At 40.6% G+C, this 16,761-nt stretch overlaps 1 protein-coding gene across 1 annotated transcript in view; it reads right to left on the bottom strand.

Annotated features, from left to right (window-relative positions):
- Nucleotides 1–16,761, bottom strand: part of PRPF38A (pre-mRNA processing factor 38A) — a 437,126-nt gene that overhangs the window by 28,525 nt on the left and 391,840 nt on the right. The window lies entirely within an intron of this gene.

The raw sequence follows: 16,761 nt of genomic DNA, 5'->3' as shown, positions 1-16,761 counted from the left end.
ACATCTCCAATGTTAATACAATTTTTCATATTCCAATGAGAAACTTCGATGCTTGCAGCTTCTGCATTTTTTAACGCAAGGAGTGGAGGCCAGATGCGACTTATGAGAAAAACCTACAACCCCTTACAAAAGGTGAAAATTCCAATGTACTGCTCAATGTTGAAATTAAATTATTTGTTACTTTAATTCTTAATACTTGCTTCATATTATTCCAGTGGTATAATTCCTTGTCTTTAATGTGAGACCGTCATCCAGAGACATTTAAAATGAAGTACTTAGTAGTGCAACCTTGGAAAGCTTTGAAATGGGTCAAAAGAAGAGCTACACAAAGTTTCTTATTTTGTTTACTTTTATCAGGCCAACCTTCTGACTTCTGAATTATTCATTTTGATTTACAAATTAAGATTTTTTTTTGCTGGTTCCTCTTTCTCTTCATTGGTAATGCCCTGGTACCCAGTACCTCATTCCACATCAGTCTGCCAGCTATTTCCTTTGCCCAATCAGACTTACTCCTGTACTGTTGGACTGGTCGTGGAATCTTAGGAATCCAGGGGCTTAGCATGTCACTGCATCTGATGGGGGGTCAGTATGACCTATTACTCCCCCCCTCTGCATACCTAACGGTATCCCTGAGGGGGTGGGTATGCAATGAAAATATCCAGCACATTGCCTTACCTCTGTGGCAGCTCATCCATGTCTCCATCCTATTCCCCTGTTCCAGGCATGCCTACCAGTGTGCCATCCCCAATTTCCACCAGGGATTGACAAAGAAGACACCCACAGGTCCACCCACCTTGGGATGATAACGCCCATCCTCACACCACTCCATTAGTCACCCTAGTCACTAACTAAACTTGAGTTGGCTGGGTCGTAGTCAGGGCTTTATCTCTATATTACCAGAGCACCAGAATAAAGATTTGTTTTCTATCAACTCCAAAAGCAGGTCTGAAATTTACATTTTAGTAACATGCACGTTATATACAGCACAATGATTTGGGCTTTTACTTGGTAAACTTCCTTTTGATTTAGAACTATTACAAAACATTTAAAATAAAAATAATCTTAAAATAGTAGGCCTTAAATTTATATCTTACCTGGACAAGGCCTATGACATTACGCATACAGGTATTACTAACAGACTTAAATCTGAATAAAAATCCATATGTTTGTGCAGTGGATAGTCAACTGGTTGGCTGAGAGAACACATTTGTTTAAGCTTCAGGTGCAAAAAGTTGTCAGTGGTGTACCACAGTGCTCAGTGTTGTGTCTCCTTACTTGGCATTTATTTATCAAACCTTCAAGTCAGCAATCCTTTGCTATGGTTATTTACGTTTACAGACAAATGTAAATTGAGTGTTACTTAATTCGCCCCATTACTCACAACTGGTACAACATGGGTTAGGCAATGTTAATAACTGGTGCAAGGACAATGGCCCTAAGTTAAATCTGAAAAAAAAAAAAATGTGTTGCAGTACATTTCGTTTAACAAAACATTTCCACATCATACCATACAGGTGCTACACCCCTCCAATCAGACACTGATTAAGAGATCTAGGCACTTTAGTTGATAATTCTTTATCTTTTAACTACCATGTTCATTGTAGTTCTGGAAAACTTCTATATAGCTCATCTCACACCTGAAGGCATCCCCTCTAGATCTAAAGTTGTCTAAATTCCCCTTTATTCAGCTCACTTCATACCCATTACTGAATAGACATATACATGGCAAAATGAACATTATAAACATTTCTCAACTTGAGACACTTTGGAGATTCCTGGCTAAAAAAAAAAAAAAAAAATCTCTGGCCTAACCTTGGGAGATTCTTAGTTAAAAAGATCTGTGGCCTAAAGACCCTCAGTTATCTTGACAGATTAGAAGTATTTTACGTACTTAAGTCTGTTAAAAACTCCTCCATGGTGATCATCTTCTATCCTTTTGAGCCAAGAAAGATCTAGCCCTTGCTGACCTAATTCTTCACAGAGCAAATGCTTCCTCAAATACTCAGTTAAAGATGGCAAACTTTCATTAACAGTTAAATGCAACATACCAATGTGATGCATTCATATTGCAATGTATCCATCACTTATAGGGCAAAAGACAAATTGATATGATACATTCATATCACAATATGCTCCCTACTTCTGGAACACGCTTGCATTTTATGTCAGGCAGAGCAAACAGAGTAACATAAGAGTCCCATCACTTTAGTTGTTGTTGCGTCTTTTGGCTTTTTCCGGTTAGGGGTCGCCACAGCGGAACTCCGGTCCACTAATGATTGGTAGATAGATTTTTACATGCCGAGTTGCCAGTCCTGACGCACAACCTTCAACGAAGGTACACCCATTCACGCATGTCTCGACGCAGAAGACGCTCTAGCTGAGAATCGAACCGGACAGCGTCTTACACATTTCGATCGGTCAGGGAACACAGTCCTGTATGAACTTACTTTTGTGCAAGGTGATCTGTATTTCTTGTTAGTTTTTATTTAGGTCTAGATTCGGGACTGGCTTGCACTTTAGCTGTTAGTGAGTTTGTATCATTACTTGCAACATTTATTACCAGCTTTGCCCGCGTTTATGTTTGCCCTTGCTCGTGTTATGCTGGGTAATGCCAGTAGTGACTGAATGCTGGTTATGTTTGGTGCTTGTGTATAGTGTCAGCATTGCTATGGAACAAGTACCTGGTGAGGACAAAGGATGTTGTGTTTGGAAAGTCTGTGTTTGACAGGAGGTTGGAATGGTGAGGAATCATGGTGCAGTGTTGATTGAGAATATGGCTTTTCAACAATATTGTGAGATCCTACAGTTGACAGATATACAGTAGAGAATCAATTATCAGAAACATCAATTATCCGAGCACAGCTTTCCAAAGTTTTTGGGTAGGAAAAAATCAAAGTCTGAATATGTAAACAGTATACGTATTCGGTTGTACGCATTTTTTGAACTTGCAGCCTGCTCGTATGTGAAAAATATTCTTTACTATCTACTGAAATCACTGAATAGTTGAAAAGCATGCAGAAAAAAAACAAGATATTTGTGTTTTTTTTTTTTATTCGGTACAATGTATGTTGGATTATCTGAACTACACTAGGTCCCAGTTAGTTCAGATAATCGGCTCTTTGCTGTATCCAAGTGTGTGTGTGTGTGTGTGTGTGTGTGTGTGTGTGTGTGTGTGTGTGTGTGTGTGTGTGTGTGTGTGTGTGTGTGTGTGTGTAGCAATGTGGGGCGGTGCAGGGAGGGCTTGGCCCCTGCAAAATACACTGCAAGGGTATTTTTCTAGTGGAATTGTTTTTTGGTAGTATGTTATAGGCTTGTTCAGTAATGAGTTTCGTTTTTGCTGGAAGGTTTATTTGACTTTTTTTCTTTAAGTCATTCATTTGAGTATCTGTTTAATATGATAGATAAAGCACATCTGCACTTATGTATCATATGCACACATGCAGAACCATAGCTCATACAAAAGACTTAAAACAGCAATCAACATATCCTTGGGATGTAGAAGGTAACCAGAAACTCCAAACCAAAAGACAAGAGAACATGCAAATTCCACATTAAAAAAATTCTGACTTAAAAGCTGAACTCGGCAGGTAGCCAGCCAAGAAATATGACAAGGAGAAAGAAGGCAGTTGTGTCAGGAGACAATGGTAGGCAGTGGTACCATTAAAGGTAAGGCAGAGACAGATAACTTTTACAAAACAGCAACAAGTAGAGTTCAGGAACCATATCAGGAAAAAATAGCAATCAAGACGGTTAAAACATGCACAATCATTACAGAGAACATCAATATGCTTTTTAAAATGTGACTTCTTAACTTCCTTGTTGCTGAAGTAAACAGTTCAGCTTTATTCGCAGTCATCTGCTGAGCTCTTAATTTTTTGCACAGCCAGAGGTGGCCAAAGTGAATGCAATACCAAAAGGAGAGCAAATAGTAAATGGGTAGTGACAGGAGTGCTGCAAAATGGAGGAAAGAAAGGAAGATGAAAGTGGTGCCCAACATGTGTACACAGCAAAAGAGGGAACCAAGGAACTGGAAATTAAGAAAAAGAAGCAAGATGAAAACACTGTGGACAATAAGGTAAGGGAGACAAGACTGGACAGCATCAGGTATTCAGAAATGTAGCTACCTTAATGAATTCCAGTGCAGTTCTCCGATCTGGAGCCTTCCCAACATGAACTTGAGCAAAAAGTCCTGTCTTTCGACTTGGTGACCTAAATAATGCTGTAAATCTAGCAGCCTGCATTTCAGCCATGACCACAAATACTGCATCTGCATTCATTTCTGAATGCTGGTACTGCCCCCATGGACATATACCGATCATGTCCCCAACACCTTGCACCTAGGGCAGCTGACCTTTCCATCACACCCTAGCTACTCCACTGTAGGATATCTGCCATACTCATTTTGTTAGAAATTGCTGGCCTGGTTTGATAATTGGATAAACCGCATAAAAGCTTATTTTCGTTTGAGAAACAGACCTGTGGCTGACCCACCCTCAATTTCTTTGATTTGGGTGATACTAAATCTGTCTGCTCTGAAGACTAGTTGGGTTTAGACCATTTTCTAAATCCTCTGCGTTGTCTCTTGTCAGCTGCTCACATTGTGGCCCAAAGCACTAATGCAAGCAGAACACAAACAGCTGCTCTGAGTTAGCAAGTAATACAAGCTTCTATTACATGGAAATTTGCTGCACAAGAAACAGAAAGGTCTATCAAGCTGCAACTAAGCTGGCTACTGCTGTCTTAACTGCTGAGCTAAATACAGACCAAGGTGTACAGGACCAAAGTATTCTGTCCCATTTTATAGTGCGCATGAAGCAGCAAAGTGAGTAGTAAAAACATAATTAGATAAATATTATGCTTGCCAACCCATTATTACACGATTTCTAAGCATGTTTTTAATAAAACTGCACTGATTAACAGGAGTTTTACATTTAAGTCATAAAATACAGGACACAAACATATTTCTCGCAAAACTGCAGCTCATGCTGTGAACTTTTTTTCAGCCCAATACCTCAGTATCAAGAGGGTGTGTGCTAAAAAGGGGAACTTTGGAGTGGCATGTTCAGACTGTCTAACATAATGGGAAAGCTAGTGTGTAAAAATTAACTGAGGGAAAAAAAGTGCTCTTTTTAAATGATGCAGACAACTAAAAGTATCAGTTCAACAGCTGCAAGTTTCCAGAAAACAATCCTGTGTATATAAAGCCAGGGCAGTTGCTTAGTTTGATGACCTTCCTCTCTACCTTACTTGTCTCAGGACTTGAGTTTGATACAAGCTCTTGAGTTCCTTTCATGCATCAGGATTTAAATGGCTCACTTGATCCTGATCTGATCTGATTAATTAACAGCTTGATTTAGAGACTGCCTTGGCCAAGCAGAGCTGAAATTGTACCAAGAAAGTCCCTTGGTATACTGTGCAAGATGATTAAGCTGATAATACTTGTAAATAACTGACTGCAGCCACAGCTTGATGTGTTGTCTCATTATTTCATCTGCACTGTGGTTTACCATGTAACCTCGGTACTAAGACAAAAACCTAAATCAGAAGGTAACAAGCCAAATTAAATATGCAGTTAGATCAAACCAAGGGGTAAGTTGCAAAAAGAAAAAGAAATGGGTACAGTTTGCAGATTGCAAGTAGGGGTGTGGATGTGGGGCACGTAGGACTGTAGGACATGAGATGCGAGTGGGAGGTAAGGCAGCTCAGAAATACACAGTGTAGGGTATGGACAAAAAAAAAAAAAAAAAAAAAAAAAAAAAAACTGGCAAAGTGCACGACAGGCAGATAAGACAACCGTGGGGAATGTATAAAATAAGGCCAGGGGAGACATTAAACGGACAAAAAAGGCAAAAAACAGGACAGAGAAGCAAGCAGGCAGGCAGGTCGCAGGTGGAAAACAAAATGCAGACTCAGGTTAAGGAAGGAAGGTGGGGTAATGTGGCAAGAAAACCGTGCCTACTTAAAGGGACAGAAGAGAACAGCAGAAGGGACCGCAAAGAATCAGAATAGAAAAACTACCGGTGAACTATGGAGATGTTGTGTTGCTGTGTCTTTTGGCTTTTCCCGGTTAGGGGTCACCACAGCAGAACTCCGGTCCGCTAATGACTGGCAGTTGATTTTTACGTGCTGAGTTGCCAGCCCTAACGCACAACCTTCAACGAAGGTATGCCCGTTCACGCACGTCTCCACGCAGAAGACGCTCTAGCTGAGAGTCGAACTGGTCAGCGTCTTACTGCGAGGCGACAACGCTACCGCACCACCACCACGGATGAACAACTATGGAGATAAACTTGTTTAAAGGGTACATTAAGGATGTGAAAGAGGACTGGAGAAGAAGAATGATAAAGTCAACAAAGAGGGACAGTTAGGAAAGTGACAACATAGGAAGGGCAGAAACACAAGGCAGGATGAGTGGTTGAAAAGGAATTAGGAGACTAAAGATCAGTCATCAAGAAGATTGAAAGTCATGCCAAGGAAGACAGGAGACACATCAGTGTGGTGTGTGGATATTAGATAACTGAGACAGATGGGATGCCATCTAATCTTCCCAATGTCTTTCTATGGAGTTCATTTGCAGTAAACTATACTACAATTACAAGCTGTTTCTAGCTGTCTCACTGGTAGTTAAAGATATATACTCTACATTCTAAATTACTCTTCTTTTCATTCTAGAATGTATATTTTATTACTAAAAATAGGTGATGCATGTATACATTTCAAACATACTGTGATGTAGCATGCACTGCATTACATTTATCATTAATTTTAATGTTAAGTCTGTACTGGGCATGCCAGATTTTTTTTTTTTTAAATGTACTATTATTGAGAAAATTTTACTGACATTTTAAAATGAATATAATTTCAAATCAGCATCATGATCAATTCTTGATTATACAACGACCCCCCCCCCATTAATATTCCAAAACGTATACGCTGATTGGTCAGCGTGCACGTTGTAAATCAAAGACTTATACTAATGGAAAAAGGTCTGGTAGCCCGGACTTTTTTCATTAGTACAAGTCTTTTTTTTTTTTTTTTTTTTTACAGCAACGGAGAACGCAAGATCTCGGTTACTTTTTTTAAAGCTGTCTTCCTATGTTAAATGGGTTAAAAAGAGCGATTCAGCTTTAAAAAAAAGTAACAGATTCTCCGTTGCTTTTTTTAAAGCTGTCTCGCTATGTTAAACTCCTTTAACATAGTGAGACACTTTGTAAAAAGCAACTGAGATCTTGCTTTCTCCATTGCTTCCACCCACAGCTCTGATGTACTGAGTAAGCATACGCATGCGCAGTACATCAGAACTGCTGCAGAATACCAGACAGCTGCAGAAGGGCAGCACGGAGGCATTATACAATGCCATTATTTAAGAAACGTAAGCATTTTTTTTCTTAAATAATGTCATTGTATAATATCAATAACCCACTTCTGGCTGTGGGTAATGCTGGATTTACCCACAGTTGTCTTTGTTTGGCCACTCGGGCTTCGCCCTTGTGACCAAACCACACCAACCATGGGTAAATCCAGCATTACCCACACCCAGGCGTGGGTTATTCCTTAAATAGTCCACATACAGAGAGTAAGACTATATACACTTGACATCTCACTTTCCATTTGAAATGATTCTTGAGAGTACAAGTTTACTTAGAGGCATGACTACAGAGACTTTACTCTGTAAGCCTTGGTTATCATAAAATCTCTCATGCATTGTTTCCTTGCAGTTGCACTGCTTGTGACAACTTTGTTTGCCCATCTTCCGGAACTTCAACTGGTATGCCTTCATCAAATGTCTATAATGTCTCAAACTGTTTCCATCTTTTCCATTTACCATGCAGGACCTTGGTTTGGCTGCTTTTCCAGCTATTCAAGCTTCACACTGCAAAATCTGTCAAGGCTTCTCTATTTTAATTCATCTCCAATGTGTAAATGTGGTAGTCCTTTGCAACTTCTACCATATTATTATTTTGGCAAGTGATGAATTAACACAGTAGTATCTTTAACCCCCCCCCATCTAGCTATTCAAAACTCTGAAAAAAGTACAGTTGTGTACCTACCATAAATGTAGATGTTCGAGTGTATTCACTGTTGCAGTCATTACTCTTGGGTTATCCTGCTGGTAGGCTACCCGCAGTCAGCCTGAATTCCAAAGTCCTGGTCCGGCGTCAGTTGCTGTCGCTTCTTCCCTGACGTCAGTGCACAAGGGGTATAAAAGATGCAGCCGATGCCATTTTCTTCAGTTTTTCTTGCCCCAGATGTCAGGTGCCCCCAAAAGGGTAGGCTAAATAAATTATGCCAATAAACATGCATGCAGTAAAGTAAACATTTCCTTCACCTACAAGCAAATACATCACATAGGTTGCATAGAATAGAGAAGTACAGATAAGACCCAGCAAAAGAAAAGGGGGATGGAGGGAGGGTAACCTGGGCTGCAACAGTGAATACACTCAAACATCTACATTTATGGTAGGTACACAACTGTACTATGTTCATCATGTTTCACTGTTGCAGTCATTACTCTTGGGTTGAATCCCAAAGCTGAGGATGGGTGGCTGTGCTAAATAGGATTAGGAGAGGCTAAGAGGCCCTGCAGAACTGCAGTGGCAAAGCCTGCTCTGAATTTAGAGTAGAGAGGCAAGTGGTAGTGCTTTGTAAAAGTGTGCACTGAGCTCCAAGTTACAGCCTCTAAGATGTCTGGTTGGTACTCCTCTGAGGAAGGCTGCTGAAGTGGCTGCTGCTCTGGTTGAATGTGGCCTAATGCCCTTAGGCACTGATTTGCCATGCAGAGGTTATCACTAGGAGCAGAGCTGTTTTCCAGGATAAGAATTTTATATCAGCTGTTGAGGCTGGCTCAAAAGGAGGCAGTGTGAGTTTTTCCAAGACATAATTGAGGTCCCATGCAGGTACTGGTGCTCTCCTTGGAGGTATTATGTTTTTGGCCCCTCTGAGGTACTGCCATATTAAAGGATGAGAAAAGATAGGTGGTTCCGTATTGTAATGGGCTGAAATGGCAGAGGCATGAATCTTAATTGAGGAAAAGGATAGGCCTTTGTCCAGCATCTCAGTTAGGTATTGTAAAATCTGAGGAATATTTGGTACAAACGTGTCAATACCCTGTTTCTGGTTCCAAGCACAGAATCTCTTCCATTTTTCTGCATAGGATTTTCTGGTACTGGGCCTTCTGGCCTCCAAAATAACATCCATTACAGTTTTGGAGAGAGGAGTGTTCTGAATGGCTACATTATCCTCCATGCTGCCAGATTTAAGGTCCTGAGTTGGCTGTGCAGGACCTGATTGTTGTGTTGGGTCAGTAAGTGAGAAGTCTGAGGCAATGTCCAGGTTGGACCTTGAGACAAGTTCTTTAGAATTGGGCAACAGTGCTGGCATGGCCAGTCTGGGGCAATCAGTATCATTTTTGGCTCTTGTCTGACCTTTAGGAGTACCTTGAGGAGGAGAGGCAGTGGAGGAAAGGCATATACTGTTAGGTTTTTCCAGCTGAAAGACAGGGCATCCACTTTCCATGCTTGCTTGTGATAAGTCCTTGTGCAGAATCTCTGTAGTTGGCAGTTGTGAGGGGAAGCAAAGAGATCTATGTCTGGGCATCCCCATTTTCCTTGTTATTCTGAAGACTTGTGGATCCAGTTTCCAATCGTGGGGATCCATGAGGTTTCTGCTTAGTTCGTCTGCCAGACTATTTATTTTTCCTGGCAGGAATTATGCTTGCAGGTGAACTTGATAAGTCAATGCTGTGTCCCACAAAGTCATGGCTTGTCTGCAGAAGGGGTAGAAATGTGTACCTCCCTGCTTGTTTATGTACCACATGACTGTAGTATTGTCTGTCTTGATCAGTAATTGTCCTGGATGAAGTAGATCCTTGTAAGCTGTCAGGGCATTCTGATTGATATGAAGATGCATCTGGCTTGCGGGCCATGTGCCCTGAATACATTTTCCTGACATGTGGGCCCCCCAGGCATAATCTGATGCATCCATTGTTAGTGTCTGCCTGGCTGTGGGTAAAGTGAATGGCTGTCCCTTGTTGTGGTGACAGGCCTGTGCCCACCATCGAAACTCCTGTTGCAGGCAGGGAATGAGGGTAATTAATGTTTCCAGGCTGTGGCAATGTTGAGTCCAAACACCTTTTAGATACCATTGCAGTTTCCTCATATGCAGTCTGGCATATGGAATTAGCAGAATGCAGGATGCCATGAAGTCCAAAGCCTGCAGAATTTTTCTTGCAGATAACTGGGTCTTTGTTGCCAACATTTTGAAGTAAGAAGTCAGTTGCCTTTGTTTGTCTGGCGTGAGATAAGCCATCTGGGCAGTTGTATTTAAGCTTGCACACCCAGGAATATTATCTCTTGAGAGGGTACTAGTTTTGATTTATTTTCGTTTACTGTGTACCCTAGGCCAATTAGTAATCTTTTTACAAACTCCAGATGCTTTAGTAGAATGCCTTTGTTCTCTGCTTGAATAAGGCAATCGTCCAAGTAAGGATATATTTGAATTCCTCTGTCTGCAAAATGCAATTACTGGTGCCAGGCATTTTGTGAAGACCCTGGGTGCAGTAGATAAGCCAAAGAGCAGTGCAGAGAATTGGTAGTGCATTGAGCCAGCTATAAATCTGAGGTATCTTCTGCAAGATTGTCTGATTGGGACATGCAGGTATGCCTCTTTTAGGTCCAAAGTTACGAGACAAGCCTTCTTGCCCAGCATGGGCAGTAGCTGCTGCAGAGTCAACATTTTGAATTTTGGAACGTGCAGAAATGTGTTTAGAATAGACAGGTCCAGTATTGGCCTCCAGGCTTTGTCCTTTCTGGGCACCAAGAAAAGTCTTGAGTAAAATCCTTGCCCCTGCTCTTGTTGTGGTACTCGCTGAATGGCCCTCATGTCCATGAGGGATGAAACTTGCTTTTGTGCTTCTGCCCATTGATTGTGTGGCAGGTCTGGCATACCTTTTGCCCTTGGCAGGGTGTGAAAGTGGAACCTGTAGCCCTGAGACACTATGTTCAAGACCCATTTGTCCTGGGTGATAATGTGCCAATTATGTGAAAAAAGTGCAAGTTTTCCCCCCTAAGGGGGCTGCCAAAAGATAAGTGCTTGGTTCTGGCAGAGGAAAGTCATTGGGACTGTTTCCTGTATGGCTGTGCTTTGCTTTTGGAGGTAGAAGCACCCCATTGTTTAGGCCTGTACGAGTCTTGGGGCTGGGATCTGCCTCTGTCGGCATCTGTATATGCCTCTTTGTGGCCTGACAGTGGAAAGGACCAATTCTTTGTAGGCCAGTTCCTGCTAAATCTGGGTGGCTGCACCTGTAAGAAATCCTTAACTGTCTGCATAGATTTTGCTTTGTCCTCCATTTTCTTCAACACCTCTTCTGCTTTAACACCAACGTATCATGCTATAATGCAGCATCTAATAATTTTGCTTTAACATGATCAGGCAGATTTTGTTCCTTTAACCAAGCATGTCGCCTAATGACAGAACCCATAACAGCGTCCCTGCAAGAGGCCTCCAGAGAATCAAAACCACATTGTAAAGTATGCTTTCCTACTTGTTCAGTTGCATGCAATAAATCCTGCATTTCTTTGTTTTCTGCACAATCAGAATTTGTTAACATTTTCTGTTTAAGCAGTGACAATAAGTATTGCTGATATTTAAGCATATGAAATTGACAATTTAAAGCCCTCACAGCCAAGGTAGCAGAAGTGTAAACCTTTTTCCCCATCTGTCCAGCGCCCTTGAATCCTTACCAGAGGGGATAGGGTTTTGTGCAGTGGAAGCCTTGACCCCTTTGGGAACCTGAGAAATAGTTTCTAGGTCAGCAGCAGGGTTTTTATAAAGAAATATATGTGAATCTCGATCCCTGTAGTATCTGTCTGGTTTAAGAGGTGCAGGGGGTAAAGAGTCAAGGGACAGGCCGGACTCTGAAAATACATCATCTACAATGTCTAAAACAGGAGGAATAGCAAGAGGCCTGTGCTGAGGTAGGAAAAGAAAATCTCTAAGCCTTTTCTTAGATTCAGAGTAGTCTTGGCCCTCCCAGTGGAAGTGCTCCCTCATGGTATGCAGGGTTTCCCCAAAAGAAAAATCCTCAGGAGGAGAGCTTGAAGGGATAGATTCTTCAGCATCGGAATCCTCATAGGGAGGGAGAGAGTATTATTGGTCAGAAGAGGAACCAGAGGAAATGGAAACCTGATCTGAAGATTCATATTCTGTCTCTTGCTTAGGCCTCTTCTCAGGAGGGGGATGGGAACCCCTGATCAAAGTTATTAGGTCTTCGGCTATTTTGAGCATCTGTTTTTTAGGCATGGAGGCCTGACCATGAGCTTGCTGCACTTGTTTCTTTGTCTTTAGTGGTGCTTTAGTCTTTGCCTTGGGAGCTGTAGTCGGTTTTATATACAACTGTGGAGGCCTGAAAACACCCTCAGAAGATGATGCCTGCTCAGCGGCTCTGGATCCATCTGAGGGAATACTTACCAAGTGTCCAATACCTTGAGTTTCCAGAGGTCTAGTCTGCTCCACGTGTGAGTCGGAAGCAGCCTGCGGGTCTGAGGTAGCGGGCTTCAGGGGCTGCGAAAGCGCCTCACTGAGAACTGGCGACTGGCTTAGAAGAAGCCTAGTCAGTTTTGGACCTCGGATGCCTGTCCTTTTCCTTGTGTTTCTTATGAATTGCGGTAGTCGGATGGCTATCCGATGACATAGTGTAATTAAATCTTCAGCCCAAGTAATGAAATGCAAAATCGTACCGACGCTTAATAGTGCGTTGGTTAAATCTTGCACAAAATCTGCAATTAGCTATGTCGTGATCAGGGCCTAGGCAAGGAATACAATAAGAATGGAAGTCCTTATGAGGTATTTGCTTCCCACAAGAAATGCAATTATTCACTTTTTCTGACATCAGTCTGGAGCAAGAAAAAAAGTTTCCCCAACGGGGTACTTAGCTTTAAATGAAGACTTCGGATCTGAAATTCGAACACGAAAATCTCAGAAGTCGACCTACCGGCACTTGCGAACTGCCTTCTGCTTCGGGCACCGCACGGCAAGAAAGACGGAAGAATATGGCGTCGGCTGCATCTTTTATACCCCTGGCACACTGACGTCAGGGAAGAAGTGACAGCAACCGACGCCGGACCAGGACTTTGGAATTCAGGCCGACTGCGGGTAGCCTGCCAGCAGGATAACCCAAGAGTAATGACTGCAACAGTGAAACACGATGAACATGCCTGTGAACATGACATAAAATATCTAAGAAACCAGAAAAATATGAATTTTACAATATAACTATAAAAGAGAAAAGTTTTAAGACAAGCTGAGGACAACAAAAAAGTTAAGAATTATGAAGGCAGACAAACATGGGGAGCTGGTGTTAATCGACAAAAAAGTACTCAGTAGACACTGAAATGTTTTACAAGACAAAGATTCATCAGGATGTCAGTGCACACAGCATCAACAGTGCATACACATGCACTGTGACCTGCTTGATCTGCTAACAGAATGACTTTAGGCATCTACAAAAATTTTTAACAGTAAAATATCCTGCGTTGAGTTTTTTGGCATTTCTAAGATTTGTAAATCAATTCACAATCCACCTTTTACACCAAACATTTCAGGCAAAGTTTCAAACACAGAACCCCTAAATATTCTGACATCTTAGGTTATTAATAAACTTAACAATTACTGTCAGAGATTCCTGGTATTTTTTGGAAGAGCTGAAATTTAGAGACAATGAAACCGATAAATGGCCAGTTACACTACACAAGACATTGTAGAACAGTATACGGTTTGAGAGACTGCAAAATTACCTTATTAAACCGGATTCTGAGAGAATTATTAAACCAGATGAAATGTGTGAACTAAGAGTGTTAAGCAATAATTATTTTGGGTTTAATAGAAATTTTACTAAAGTTCTTGCAGTAGAAAAGGGGACAGCGGTAGCTCCGAATATTGAACCTGGTATTCATCTCATGGGAAAACGAATGAATTTATTATAATCCATTCGGGGGGGGGGGGGGGGGCGACTGCACCTTAGATGTAGAGATTATTTTTCATCTATGAAGACAGTGATGAAGAATTGCTACTGCGTACCACAAATTTAACCAAGACCACAACTTAATTGGTGCTTTTAAGGGTCTGATCAAAAACCCAGGTCAATTTTTTTGATGTTGCCATTAGTAAGAATAAAATGGTCATTTTACAGTCTAAAATCCTCATGGAAACTGCCTTCAGCAGCACATATATACATGCTAGGAGTTGTCACCAATGTATATCAAACATAGTATTATTAAAAGTTAGGCTATGAGGGTGTTGAGATTAAAACACAAGACACAATGTTTAACAATGAATTAAAGACTTTGAAAGAAATGTTTTTAGATACAGGAAGAGGAGGTTAAAGAAAAGAGGCAGGAACAATATAATGTGGGTGACAAACCTTACTTTATTAAAACACTGGATAGAAACAAAATTGAAAATGTGAATAATGAGATTCATGATGTGACTGGAATTTCTGCCTACAGGTTTTTAAAGTTATTAGATACACATCTCTACATTGCTTACAACAGCATGTATATGGGCTATGACAAAACGGTGATAAACAGCATTTTACTACAGTAATGGAACTGTACATCTTGAAATATTTGAAGCATACTACTTGGGTTAAACACAGAAAATATACGAACATGTGACAGCCTTCAGAAAGAATGGCTACAAAACTATCAATTTTAAGATGTTTCTTTTCTTTCTGTACTAGAGTACGTGGATTGCGTAACTTTATAAGGGGATAAAAATAACTTGCTGGAAGTCAAAGCCGCGTGCTAGCAGTCTACATTACGGACTAACCTGTTTTCTGGCCTGAATGACAAATATTTGTATTTTAAAAAGGAAAGCAGCAAAACTGTAAGAGATGGAAGATTATTGATTAATTTTATAACATGTGACTTGGGTGTATGTCTTTTTTTAAACCATTTTATAACTAAGCTCTTATTCTGAATTAGCTTTTTGATTAAACAGAGACAAAAGTGCCAAACTACTTTTTTCAGTTTGGCAATCCCCAATTTGGAGCGTCTTTGCCTGTGGGATTCTCTTCTCAGAAATTCCTTTACTTTGTGCTGCAATTTTCAGAAATCAGTAATGTGCCTGAGGGTATTTTTTTTGACCATTGAATATATGCAATGGAATATTTCTGCATTCCAAGTCTGCAAGATGATGATCCATACCGAGTTGGCAACTGTTGTTTCTAGTCATATTTTCACTCTGGACAGTCCTCCCCAAACGTCCATCAGAAGGATAGAGGGTACCAGACATTATTTGCTTGAATCCCCACTTGTGCACGTAACTCAAGGATCAGAGACTTTTGTACAGGGGCAAATATCAGATATGACATCGTCAAACATCCCCCTCTCTGCATCAGAGACTTTAGTGCACTAATCACACCACACTTTTTATGACTGTAAGCCTGATTTAAAGGAATTTGGAATAACAATCTGCAAAGTTAAGATGTGCAGTTTCACTGAACTGGAATGAATCGGTGCAGACTTGACTCCATGGCCGATCTGGTAATGGGTATACAGCACTTCTTCCTTTAAACTGCTACTGAGGAAAGCACTGCAAATAGTACAACTCTACACCATTTGTTCTATTTATGTTGACATTCCAGGCCAATAAATCATAACTCTTGTTCCGTCTTTCCATTTTACTAGTTTGAAATGTGATTAGCATCTCCTCACTTGCTTAGCCTGTTAATACTAAAACATTTGGTCCCCTTGGACTATAAAAGTACTCGATACAACTTTCTCCTGAATGAAAAATAAAACCTTAGGGTAAATATGTGTCCTACCAGAACTCTGGATTATGTTTACAGATTAATTATTATGCCTACCAGTGCAACAGGCCTAGATGGAATTAATGGATATTTGTTAACCAAAATAGTTGGTCATCTGACCATTTGTTTATAGCATTTATATCAGAAATCCCTTAGCAGTAGTTATGTTCCACCATTAAGGAAACAGGCATACACAGTTCCTATTCTAAAGGAAGGGGTGGTAGTTCTGCAATTCAGGCTGACAACTATCAAACTGAACTGCACATTAGGGAAATGCTTTGAGTGCATCTTAAGTAATCTCCCTAACGAACATCTACAGGCAGGTATGACTTTTCTCAGCATGGCTTCAAGGAGGGTCATTCTTGTTCAACTAAGTTCGATTTTTATGAGATTATCTAAGAAGCACTGGACCAGTGACAGGAGTTAGATCTGTATTAAGATCTTGAAAAGTCTTCCCATACAGTGCCCATGATATATTTTTTTAATCTCTCATAATACTTACGATTTTAACAGTTACATCATAAAATGGATTGGCCAATGGTTAAAAGGAATACCTTGCGGGGTCAGAATATGCAATGTGTTGTCAAAAGGGAGGATGCTGGAGTACCAGAGGGTAGAGTACTGGGACCTAAATTATTCACTAAGTTTATATCAAACTTCCCTAGGAATTATAAAAATCAGGTGCAGCAAATGTACATATGGCAGAAAGCTAAGCTCAACAGTGTCTAGTACAGAGGATCATCATAGGCTCCAATCCTTTTTGGACATTCTGGAGATCTGGGGGAAAAAACAATATGAAGTACAATGCAAAGCAATCAGAACTGGTTCATTTTGGTAATTGTAATCCTAATCATGCTTGTGCAATTAACAATAATGATTCAATAATGTACTGTAAGTAGTATCAAACATAAGTGATCTTAGGTTAGTTATTGATAAACCCTATGTCTAAGACT

This window comes from Protopterus annectens, chromosome 10.part0 (genome assembly GCF_019279795.1).
Source record: "Protopterus annectens isolate FY-2018-M chromosome 10.part0, PAN1.0, whole genome shotgun sequence".
NCBI lineage: Eukaryota > Metazoa > Chordata > Ceratodontiformes > Protopteridae > Protopterus > Protopterus annectens.
Note: the sequence above shows the minus strand (reverse complement) of the source record. Positions and strands in the feature narration are given on the sequence as shown.